This window comes from Anser cygnoides, unplaced genomic scaffold, assembly GCF_040182565.1.
Source record: "Anser cygnoides isolate HZ-2024a breed goose unplaced genomic scaffold, Taihu_goose_T2T_genome scaffold_54_1, whole genome shotgun sequence".
Taxonomy (NCBI): Eukaryota; Metazoa; Chordata; class Aves; order Anseriformes; family Anatidae; genus Anser; species Anser cygnoides.
In genome coordinates, this window is record NW_027103076.1 from 297501 (window position 1) to 310096 (window position 12596).

Below are 12596 nucleotides of genomic sequence, written 5' to 3' on the forward strand. Positions count from 1 at the left end.
TTCCTCTCCGCTAAACTCTTTCACCTTTCTCACTCGACGCATGCTCCCTCCGCTCCTTGGTTCCGCTTCAACTCATTTCATCATCTCCAGGCCCTTATCCAAGGTCAGGTTGTACCTGTTCCCTCCCAGGGTTCCCCTTCAACGATTCCTTTAAATGTTCAATGTACTCCCTAGGTTTCCAGTATACATAGATTACTTGATAATGTAAGTACATTTAATAATATTTAATTATACCGTATGATCCATCACCTGAGAAACATTAATAGAACATCCATTCGATTCTCCCCAACACTAACATTTCCCCCCTTTGAAAATACTTCACTCATACCAAGAGCAAGTATTTTCATTACTATTAAAACATAATTATATACATCCTGTTTACCGGTAACATGCATATTCGGGTTCGGTTCAGGAGACTCATAAGGTTTTCCATACATGATTTCATAGGGACTTACTGACATCCCACTTCTTGGCTGGCTTTATTCTAATTCTTAGCAAAGCTATCGGTAAGGCCTGTGGCCACTGTATCTTAGCCTCCTGACAGATTTTGCTTAATTGTCCTTTTAAAGTTTGGTTCATCCTCTCTACTTGACCACTAGATTGAGGCCTCCATGGGGTATGTAAGTTCCAGGTAATTCCTAGTAACCTACTAACCTCCTTAACCACATTGGCAATGAAATGTGGTCCCCTGTCTGAAGAAATACCCAATGGTACACCAAATCTAGGGACTATTTCCCGTAGTAACCATTTTACCGTTTCTTTAGCTTGGTTGGTTCGACAGGGAAGGGCCTCTGGCCATCCTGAAAAAGTATCAACCCCTACCAATAGGTATTTATAACCTCTTGCTTTAGGCAGTTCCACGAAATCTATTTGCCAGTAATCTCCAGGCTCTATTCCAGCTCTAGTTCTCCCCATCTCAGCATGTTTCCTTGCTACCGGGTTATTCTTTAAGCAAAGCTCACATTTTGACATTACTGACTTTGCCATTGTTAACATGTGTACCGAGATGACACCTCATTTCAAATAGGTCACCATTGCTTCTGCACCCCAGTGACATTCATTATGTTTTATTTGTAAGATTTCTCGCATTACTATAGGAGGCACTATAAGTTGTCCTGTCGCAGTCGCATACCAGCCGTCAGGATTCTTCTGGGCCTTCATCAAATTTGCAAGTCTCTCATCTTCTGCTGAATACTTTGGGTCTTTAGGTAATTTAAAACAAGAGAGGCCTACCTTCGATGGAATTAGAGCCATTACTTTCCGTACTTCACGCGCGACCTTCCGGGCCGTCAAATCTGCCAATCTGTTACCTTCTGCAATCTCTGACATCCCTCCTTGATGAGCTTTACAATGCATTATGGCCACCTGTTGGGGTTTCTGTACAGCTGTTATTAATTTCAATATTTCTTCCTGATATTTTATATTAGTCCCTTATGAGGATAGCATTCCCCTTTCTTTCCATAATGCCCCATGTACGTGGACTACCCCGAATGCATATTTTGAATCTGTCCAAATATTCACATTCTTACCCTCGCTTAGTTCCAGGGCCCGCGTCAGGGCGACTATTTCTGCTCGTTGGGCTGAAGTCCCCGGAGGTAGGGAATTTGCCTCAATCACTACCTTTGATGTAGTTACCGTGTATCCTGCATAACGAGTCCCATTTTCCACAAAGCTGCTTCCATCCGTGAAAAGTTCCCAATCCGGTCTCCCCAGAGGCTGATCCTTTAAGTCTGTTCTGCTGGCATAGGTATATTCGATGATCTCCACGCAATCGTGACTGAGGTCTCCTTCCTCCGTAGTTGTTCCTAGAAACACTGCTGGGTTCAATAGGTTAGTAGTTCTTAAGATTCATTCGGCTGGGCGATAGCCAATGGCCCCCCTTTTGCCTGTATTAAAAGGACTGTGGCTGCCACGGCCCTTAAACACGAGGGCCATCCGGCGCTTACCGCATCCAATTGTTTAGAAAAATACCCCACAGGTCTTTTCCAGCTCCCAAGTCGCTGGGTCAGTACTCCTAATGCCAATCGTTGTCTCTCATGCACAAACAGCTGAAAGTCCTTTGATAAGTCCGGCAAGCCCAAGGCAGGCGCCTTTATCAGGGCTTCTTTTAATTTCTTAAGGCCTCTTGTTGTGGCTTTCCCCAGGTAAATGTACAGGCCTTTTGGGTTTCATAGAGGGGCTTTGCTATGAGTCCATAGTCTATTACCCACAGTCTACACCACCCGGCCATACCTAGGAAAGCCCGTAGTTCGTGCAGATTTCGCGGCTCGGGGATTTCACAAATAGCTTGTATTCGGTTAACTCCCAATTTTCTTTGTCCTTGAGAAATTTCACATCCCAAATAAATTACTGTTGTGCACGCGATTTGTGCCTTTTGTTTAGAAACCTTGTACCCATTTAGTCCCAATTGATTCAAAATATCAACAGTTACCTGAATACATTCTGACTCTCCTTCGGTAGCTATTAATATATCGTCCACATATTGTAACAGCAGGTATCGATCCTTTGGTACCTGAATTTGTCCTTGGTTAATCCAGTCTTCTATTTCTTTAGCTAGTTGACTGCCGAAGAGGGTCGGGCTATTCTTGAATCCTTGAGGCAACCTTGTCCAGGTTAGTTGCATCTTTCGTCCGTTCCGTGGATTTTCCCATTCAAAAGCAAAAAGTTTTCTACTATCCTTGTCAATGGGTATGCAGAAGAAGGCATCTTTTAAATCAATTACAGTAAACCACTTATATTTTTCTTTTACAGATGTTAACAATGTATAAGGATTAGCCACCACTGGGTGAATATCTTTTGTTATTTCATTTATTGCCCTAAGGTCCTGCATTAGCCTGTATTCCCCATTAGGTTTCTTTACCGGGAAAATTGGGGTATTATATTCAGATTTGCATTCCTCCAGAATGTGGTAGCTAAGAAATTTATCTATAATCTTTACTATCCCTAGCCTAGCTTCTAGCTTCAACGGGTACTGTTTAATCCGTACCGGTCGGGCCCCTTCCTTAAGTTCAATTTTTACTGGCTGGGCTAGTTTTGATTTTCCAGGCTATTTCCAACAGCCTATCCAAATTTCTCAAATCTGCACCTTCTAACTTTTGCAATTTCTTCCTAATATCCTCTTGGGCTTGTCCCAAGAAAATGAGTGCTAATTGAGCTTTAGCTTGCTCAGTCTCTACGTCTAAATCTGTATATTTCTTAGCAGTTTCTTTCAATCTCTCTAAAAAGGCGGAAGGTGATTCCGCTTTTTCTTGCCTGACATTATACAATTTTGACCAATTTATGGTCCGGGGCATGGCATTCTGTACCCCGATTTGTACCCAATCTTGATATCTCTTCAGCCTCCTTATTCCATCCCCTGTGTTATAATCCCATTGGGGATCCTCGGTGGGGAAGTTTTGATCTAGATTTCCAAGCACTAATCCATTACGTATATCTTCTCGGGCTCTCTCTCTGGCTGCCCGTAATACCATGTCCTTTTCTGTTGAATCCATCAAAGTATCCAGGATCACCTGGAGATCATCCCAATCGGGATTTTGGGTTTTAATTATCATTTTCATTATCCTAGCTACTTTATCTGGGTTTTCCCTGTAGGTGCCGGCTGCTTGCTTCCATATCATTAAATCCCCAGCTGAAAAAGGCACCTTGACATATACCGGTCCTTCTGTCCCCACTCCTTGCCTGAGGGGAGCGATTATTTTCCCTCCCTCTTCATTTATAGTTTCTCCTGCCCTTCGCTGTTGCCGGGTCCTATGTGACACGGGGAGACTAAAATCGGGGATTCTCCATCACTACTGCTATCTTCCTTTTCTCTTTTCCCTCCCTGTCCTGGCTCTTCCGGCGGAGCCGACGGCGCAACTTCCAGATCAATATTTCCATTATTATATTATTATATTATATTATTATATTATTATATACATTATTATATTATTATATACATTATTATATTATTGTATTATATTATTTCCCATAATACTTATTATTCTCTATTGCCTGATGCTGTATACAGCGTCCCTCCTTAGTACATGCACAACAACGTTCCTCAGTTTAAACTTCAAGCACCATTATTCCACAAGCATGCTGCCATTCAGGCTTTCGGCGCAAATAAAAGAATAATTCCACATACGGCAGTTCATCATATTTTCCTTCCCACTTACAAAATAGCATTATTGTAAAATTGTATTATATTGCAATGTTCCATTCTCAGGCCAAGTTTCTTGGTCCTCTAGTTTATACTGTGGCCACCAAATGTTACAATAATCAATCAGCTTTCCTTTCCGCATTTCTTGACCAAAACCTCCCTCTTTCCAGTGTGCTAGCAAACACCCCAGCGGGGATGTCCGCGGGATAGGTACATCTTTTCCCAGAATTTCTTTAATCTTTTTCATTTTGAGCTTATGATACGGACCCAAAAGCTGCCGGAGCAGCAACACACTCTCCCGAAAGCTGCCGGAGCAGCAACACACTCTCCCAAAAGCTGCCGGAGCAGCAACACACTCTCTCGAAAGCTGCCGGAGCAGCAACACACTCTCCCAAAAGCTGCCGGAGCAGCAACACACTCTCTCGAAAGCTGCCGGAGCAGCAACACACTCTCCCAAAAGCTGCCGGAGCAGCAACACACTCTCTCGAAAGCTGCCGGAGCAGCAACAGCACACTTTCCGGAAGCTGCCGGAGCAGCAGCGTGCTTTCCCAAAAGCTGCCGGAGCAGCAACACACTCTCTCGAAAGCTGCCGGAGCAGCAACACACTCTCCCGAAAGCTGCCGGAGCAGCAACACACTCTCCCGAAAGCTGCCGGAGCAGCAACACACTCTCCCGAAAGCTGCCGGAGCAGCAACACACTCTCCCGAAAGCTGCCGGAGCAGCAACACACTCTCCCGAAAGCTGCCGGAGCAGCAACACACTCTCCCGAAAGCTGCAGCAACACACTCTCCCGAAAGCTGCAGCAACACACTCTCCCGAAAGCTGCCGGAGCAGCAACACACTCTCCCGAAAGCTGCCGGAGCAGCAACACACTCTCCCGAAAGCTGCAGCAACACACTCTCCCGAAAGCTGCTGGAGCAACACACTCTCCCGAAAGCTGCAGCAACACACTCTCCCGAAAGCTGCAGCAACACACTCTCCCGAAAGCTGCTGGAGCAACACACTCTCCCGAAAGCTGCTGGAGCAACACACTCTCCCGAAAGCTGCAGCAACACACTCTCCCGAAAGCTGCCGGAGCAACAACACACTCTCCCGAAAGCTGCTGGAGCAGCAACACACTCTCCCAAAAGCTGCCGGAGCAGCAACAGCACACTTTCCAGAAGCTGCCGGAGCAGCAGTGTGCTTTCCCAAAAGCTGCCGGAGCAGCAGCGTGCTTTCGCAAAAGCTGCCGGAGCAGCAGCAGCACGCTTTCTACATACCAATAATACCTGGTGCTGACCCTTCAGCACAAACCAATACAGTTACCAATGCCGAACCTGCAGAGCTTTCGCTCTGTCTAACGGACGGCGCCTAGGCTTACCCCGGGAGCTCCCTGCCCAACCGAGCGTGGCTTTCGCCGCGTCTGACCGGCAGGCTTTCCCAACCAAATCGGTACCGAATACCCAAAGTTGAAAGCACCTTTGCTTACCACTCCAGTGGTACGTCGTGAGCAGCGGAGGTCGGTCGTGGTCGACTGCTCCCCGAGAATCCCTCGGTGCCGGCTGGAGCGAAACCGAGACACGATCCGCCTCAGCAGTGCCCACGCTGTCCCATCTGGGTCGCCAAAATGTTAGCGTAGCAACCACATAACCACCAAGTGATTATATGAAGGTGCTTTATTCAGCGCTGGAAGCCGGGGCAGGTGCCCAAATCTGGCTTCCAGTCCCGTTACTTCCCAGCCGTTATTTATACATACAATATTGCGTCAGGTATACATATTCATTACAGGTTGCAACATCAGCCTCGCTTTTCATTCTAATTAGCTCCCCTCCCCTTTGCACATGCGTGGCGCACTCTGGTGGTCGTCCAGGTGGTCGTCCAGATGAAGTAAGGAGTCTTCCTCTCCGCTAAACTCTTTCACCTTTCTCACTCGACGCATGCTCCCTCCGCTCCTTGGTTCCGCTTCAACTCATTTCATCATCTCCAGGCCCTTATCCAAGGTCAGGTTGTACCTGTTCCCTCCCAGGGTTCCCCTTCAACGATTCCTTTAAATGTTCAATGTACTCCCTAGGTTTCCAGTATACATAGATTACTTGATAATGTAAGTACATTTAATAATATTTAATTATACCGTATGATCCATCACCTGAGAAACATTAATAGAACATCCATTCGATTCTCCCCAACACTAACAGGAGGACACGGGGAGACCCGCCGGCCGGGACCGAACGCCGTCGGTCTGCCTTCCTTCGCTTTTCGCACGGGCCGTTCCGGCCCTTTTCGGAACTTTTCGGGCCTTTTCGGACCTTTCCGGCGCTTTTCGATGCTTTTCGCGTGGACGGACCCACTCGGGAACCGCGCGACCGACCGACAGACGGATGCCTTCGGACTCGCGCGCGCGCGCGCGCGCCCGTCGGTGCCGGGCAGACCCCGACGCCGTTCTCGCGGCCGGCCCCGCTGCAGCGACCCCTACAGGTCGCCACGGGCTACGCAAACATGGCGACCGCGGCCGGGTAGACCTGGCGGCCGCGGGAGGACACGGGTACGTCAGGCGGCCGCGAGGGGGCGCGGGGGGACTCGGTAGACCTGGCGGCCGCAGGAGAACACGGGGAGACTAGGCGGCCACGGGAGGACGCGGCACACCCGGCGACCGCAGGAGGACACCGGCAGACCCGCCGGCCGGGACCGAACGCCGTCGGTCGGTCTGCCTTCCTTCGCTTTTCGTACGGGCCGTTCCGGCCCTTTTCGGACCTTTTCGGACCTTTTCGGCCCTTTCCGGCGCTATTCGCTGCTTTTCGCGTGGACGGACCCACTCGGGAACCGCGCGACCGACCGACAGACGGATGCCTTCGGACGTGCGCGCGCGCGTCCCTCGGTGCCGGGCAGACCCCGACGCCGTTCTCGCGGCCGGCCCCGCTGCAGCGACCCCTACAGGTCGCCACGGGCTATGCAAACACGGCGACCGCATAGACCCGGCGGCCGCAGGAGGACACGGGGAGACTAGGCGGCCACAGGAGGACGCGGTACACCCGGCAACCGCAGGAGGACACCGGCAGACCCGCCGGCCGGGACCGAACGCCGTCGGTCGGTCTGCCTTCCTTCGCTTTTCGTACAGGCCGTTCCGGCCCTTTTCGGACCTTTTCGGGCCTTTTCGCACCTTTCCGGCACTTTTCGGTGCTTTTCGCCTGGGCGGACCCACTCGGGAATCGCTTGACCGACCGACCGACCGACGGACGCCTTTGGACATGCGCGCGCATGCGTCCTTCGGCTTCCGGGTAGACCCGGACGCCGTTCTCGGCCAGGCGTTTGCCTCTGACGTCAGAGCGACGGGCGGCCCGAGGCAACCGGGGGCCGCGGCCGCGAGCTCGCCTTCTCGAACACCCGCCTCCCCGTAGCCCGGCTACCGGCCCCTATTCGCCTGGGGCGGGTTGGGCTGGGGGGGAGCGACTTTGCACCACGCTAAGCAACTACACGTTTCGTTTTCACAGCACTGTTTTGCTTCGATATGCTTCTCCTGCCACTGCTACGCGTTGCTTTTCCTGACCCTGCTTGACTATGCTTTTCCTGATAAGGCTTTCTTTTCCTTCCGAGGCTTTCCTTCGTCTCGCATTTCTTCCCTTTGCACTGCCGACCGTACCCGGCATGAGGGCCCTGCGGTCTTTGCCCCGCAGACGCCGGGAACCGGCAGGAGGGCTGGCCGCCAGCTCCTTGCATTTGCTTCGCTTCTCTTTGTTTCTCCTTGCTTTGCTTTGCTTTGCTCTGCTCTTCCGGGCACAGTTTTGCTTTTCCTTCTCTGCGTTCCTCTGCTGTTCTCGCCCCTGCTTTGCTTTCCTTTGCCTCAGATTGCTTTGCCTCAGATTGCTTTGCTTTTTTGTTGTTGTTGTTGTTGTTTCTTTTTTTCTTCTTCTTCTTTTTTTTTTTTTTTGTTAATATAGATACATATTCATTTTATTGCTTTGTTTTATTTTTGGACCTTTTGGCTTTGGTTTTCCTGGCCGCGCTTTGCTTTGCCTGGCCCTGCTTGTCATTTCTTTTCATTATGCCGCATTCTTTTCCCTAGCAGGGCTTTGCTTTGCCTTGCTCGGCTTTCCTCTTCATTTCTCTGCTCTCCTGTGCTGCGCTAGGCTTCCTTTGCAGACCGTCCCGACGATTTTGCCGATGAGGCGATCGGTATATTTAGGAACGCATAAATCCTCAGACACACAGCTGGGCCTCCCCGCAGCCCTGACACTGTCCCCTCGCAACTCGAGGGTGGGGGCAGCAGGCCCGGCCACCCGACATGGTCAGTTCTGTGGCCCCAGCCGTGTGGCCTGCCGCTAGGCGGTCCCCACTGCTGCCCGTCTGGGGACGGTGTTGGGTGAGGTTTTGAACGACGATCAGTAACTACATGATTCCCACAACTACATTGGATGGAAGGCAACAATCAATAAATAAATAAATAAATAAAGATAAAACCAGGTAAAGCAAGACATGGTTCTTGCCCACTGTCACGGCGGACTATGAGGTGTCAGGGAGGCCGGGGAGCGGGCGAGCAGGGTACAGCCACCGTCCGAGTCTGGCCGCCAGCTCTACCCGGCATGAGGGCCCTGCGGTCTTTGCCCCGCAGACACTGGGAACCGGCAGGAGGGCTGGCCGCCAGCTCCTTACATTTGCTTCGCTTCTCTTTCTTTTTCCTTGCTCTGCTTTGCTTTGCTCTGCTCTTCCGGGCACACTTTTGCTTTTCCTTCTCTACTTTGGTCTGCTTTTCTTGCCCCTGCTTTGCTTTGCTTTGCCTCAGATTGCTTTGCTTTGCTTTGTTTGCTCTGTCTTTCCTGGCACTGCTTTGCTTTTCCTTGTGCTACTTTCCTTTGCTCTGCTCTGCCTTGCACCGCTTTGCCTTTCCTGGACACGCTTTTCTTTGCTTTTCCTGGCCCTGCTTTGCTTGGTCTTTTTTTTGCGTTTTTTTGTTTTGTTTGTTTGTTTGTTTGTTTGTTTGTTTTATTTTAATATAGATACATTTTCATTGCATTGCTTTGTTTTATTTTTGGACCTTTTTGCTTTGGTTTTCCTGGCCACGCTTTGCTTTTCCTGGCCATGCTTTTTCAGGCCATGCTTTCCTTTGTTTTGCTTTTCTTCGTATTCCTGGCACCTCTTGGTTTTACTTTCTCTGCTCTGCTTTGCTTTTCCTACCCCTGCTCTGCTTAGCCTCGCCTCAAACTGCTTTCTTTACTTTGCTCTACGTTTCCTGGCACTGCTGGGACTTTCCTTGTACGAGTTTGCACTGCTTTGCTTTGCCTTGCTCTGCGTTGCCTTTCCTGGCCGTGCTTTTTCCGGCCACGCTTTCCTTTGTTTTGCTTTGCTTTTTATTCCAGGCACCTCTTGGTTTTACTTTCTCTGCTCTGCTCTGCTTTTCCTACCCCTGCTGTGCTTTGCCTTGCCTCCTCAAACTGCTTTCTTTCTTTTGCTCTACATTTCCTGGCACTGCTTTGCTTTTCCTTGTGCTACTTTCCTTTGCTTTGCTCTGCCTTGCACTGCTTTGCCTTTCCTGGACACGCTTTACTTTGCTTTTCCTGGCCATGCTTTGCTTGGTTTTTTTTTTGCCCCTTTTTTTTTTTTTTTGCCCTTTTTTTTTTTTTTTTTTTTACTTTAGATATATATTCATTGCATTGCTTTGTTTTATTTCTGGACCTTTTTACTTTGGTTTTCCTGGCCGCGCTTTGCTTTTCCTGACCCTGCATTTTCGGGCCATGCTTTCCTTTGTCTTGCTTCACTTTGTATTCCTGGCACCTCTTGGTTTTACTTTCTCTGCTCTGCTTTGCTTTTCCTACCCCTGCTGTGCTTTGCCTTGCCTCAAACTGCTTTCTTTACTTTGCTCTACGTTTCCTGGCCCTGCTGGGACTTTCCTTGTACGAGTTTGCACTGCTTTGCTTTGCCTTGCTCTGCTTTGCCTTTCCTGGCCATGCTTTTTCAGGCCATGCTTTCCTTTGTCTTGCTTCGCTTCGTATTCCTGGCACCTCTTGGTTTTACTTTCTCTGCTCTGCTTTGCTTTTCCTACCCCTGCTCTGCTTTCCCTCGCCTCAAACTGCATTCTTTACTTTGCTCTACGTTTCCTGGCCCTGCTGGGACTTTCCTTGTACCAGTTTGCACTGCTTTGCTTTGCCTTGCTCTGCTTTGCCTTTCCTGGCCATGCTTTTTCAGGCCATGCTTTCCTTTGTCTTGCTTCGCTTCGTATTCCTGGCACCTCTTGGTTTTACTTTTTCTGCTCTGCTTTGCTTTTCCTACCCCTGCTCTGCTTTCCCTCGCCTCAAACTGCATTCTTTACTTTGCTCTACGTTTCCTGGCCCTGCTGGGACTTTCCTTGTACGAGTTTGCACTGCTTTGCTTTGCCTTGCTCTGCTTTGCCTTTCCTGACCGTGCTTTTTCAGGCCATGCTTTCCTTTGTTTTGCTTCGCTTTGTATTCCTGCCACGGCTTTGCTTTACCTTCTCTGCTCTGCTTTGCTTTTCCTACCCCTGCTCTGCTTTGCCTCGCCTCCAACTGGTTTCTTTACTTTGCTCTACGTTTCCTGGCACTGCTGGGACTTTCCTTGTACGAGTTTGCACTGCTTCGCTTTGCCTTGCTCTGCGTTGCCTTTCCTGACCGTGCTTTTTCAGGCCATGCTTTCCTTTGTTTTGCTTCGCTTTGTATTCCTGCCACGGCTTTGCTTTACCTTCTCTGCTCTGCTTTGCTTTTCCTACCCCTGCTCTGCTTAGCCTCGCCTCAAACTGCTTTCTTTACTTTGCTCTACGTTTCCTGGCACTGCTGGGACTTTCCTTGTACGAGTTTGCACTGCTTTGCTTTGCCTTGCTCTGCGTTGCCTTTCCTGGCCGTGCTTTTTCCGGCCACGCTTTCCTTTGTTTTGCTTTGCTTTTTATTCCAGGCACCTCTTGGTTTTACTTTCTCTGCTCTGCTCTGCTTTTCCTACCCCTGCTGTGCTTTGCCTTGCCTCCTCAAACTGCTTTCTTTCTTTTGCTCTACATTTCCTGGCACTGCTTTGCTTTTCCTTGTGCTACTTTCCTTTGCTTTGCTCTGCCTTGCACTGCTTTGCCTTCCCTGGACACGCTTTACTTTGCTTTTCCTGGCCATGCTTTGCTTGGTTTTTTTTTTGCCCTTTTTTTTTTTTTTTTGCCCTTTTTTTTTTTTTTTTTTTACTTTAGATATATATTCATTGCATTGCTTTGTTTTATTTCTGGACCTTTTTACTTTGGTTTTCCTGGCCGCGCTTTGCTTTTCCTGACCCTGCATTTTCGGGCCATGCTTTCCTTTGTCTTGCTTCGCTTTGTATTCCTGGCACCTCTTGGTTTTACTTTCTCTGCTCTGCTTTGCTTTTCCTACCCCTGCTGTGCTTTGCCTCGCCTCAAACTGCTTTCTTTACTTTGCTCTACGTTTCCTGGCCCTGCTGGGACTTTCCTTGTACGAGTTTGCACTGCTTTGCTTTGCCTTGCTCTGCTTTGCCTTTCCTGGCCATGCTTTTTCAGGCCATGCTTTCCTTTGTCTTGCTTCGCTTCGTATTCCTGGCACCTCTTGGTTTTACTTTCTCTGCTCTGCTTTGCTTTTCCTACCCCTGCTCTGCTTTCCCTCGCCTCAAACTGCATTCTTTACTTTGCTCTACGTTTCCTGGCCCTGCTGGGACTTTCCTTGTACGAGTTTGCACTGCTTTGCTTTGCCTTGCTCTGCTTTGCCTTTCCTGGCCATGCTTTTTCAGGCCACGCTTTCCTTTGTCTTGCTTCGCTTCGTATTCCTGGCACCTCTTGGTTTTACTTTCTCTGCTCTGCTCTGCTTTTCCTACCCCTGCTGTGCTTTGCCTTGCCTCAAACTGCTTTCGTAACTTTGCTCTACGTTTCCTGGCACTGCTGGGACTTTCCTTGTACCAGTTTGCACTGCTTTGCTTTGCCTTGCTCTGCTTTGCCTTTCCGGGACATGCTTTTTCAGGCCACGCTTTCCTTTGTCTTGCTCTGCTTTTATTCCTGGCACTTCTTGGTTTTACTTTCTCTGCTCTGCTCTGCTTTTCCTACGCCTGCAGTGCTTTGCCTTGCCTCAAACTGCTTTCCTTACTTCGCTCTACGTTTCCTGGCACTGCTGGGACTTTCCTTGTACGAGTTTGCACTGCTTCGCTTTGCCTTGCTCTGCTTTGCCTTTCCTGGCCACGCTTTTTCAGGCCACGCTTTCCTTTGTCTTGCTCTGCTTTGTATTCCTGGCACCTCTTGGTTTTACTTTCTCTGCTCTGCTTTGCTTTTCCTACCCCTGCTGTGCTTTGCCTCGCCTCAAACTGCTTTCGTTACTTTGCTCTACGTTTCCTGGCACTGCTGGGACTTTCCTTGTACAAGTTTGCACTGCTTCGCTTTGCCTTGCTCTGCGTTGCCTTTCCTGACCATGCTTTTTCAGGCCATGCTTTCCTTTGTTTTCCATTGCTTCGTATTCCTGGCGCCTCTTGGTTTTACCTTCTCTGCTCTGCTTTGCTT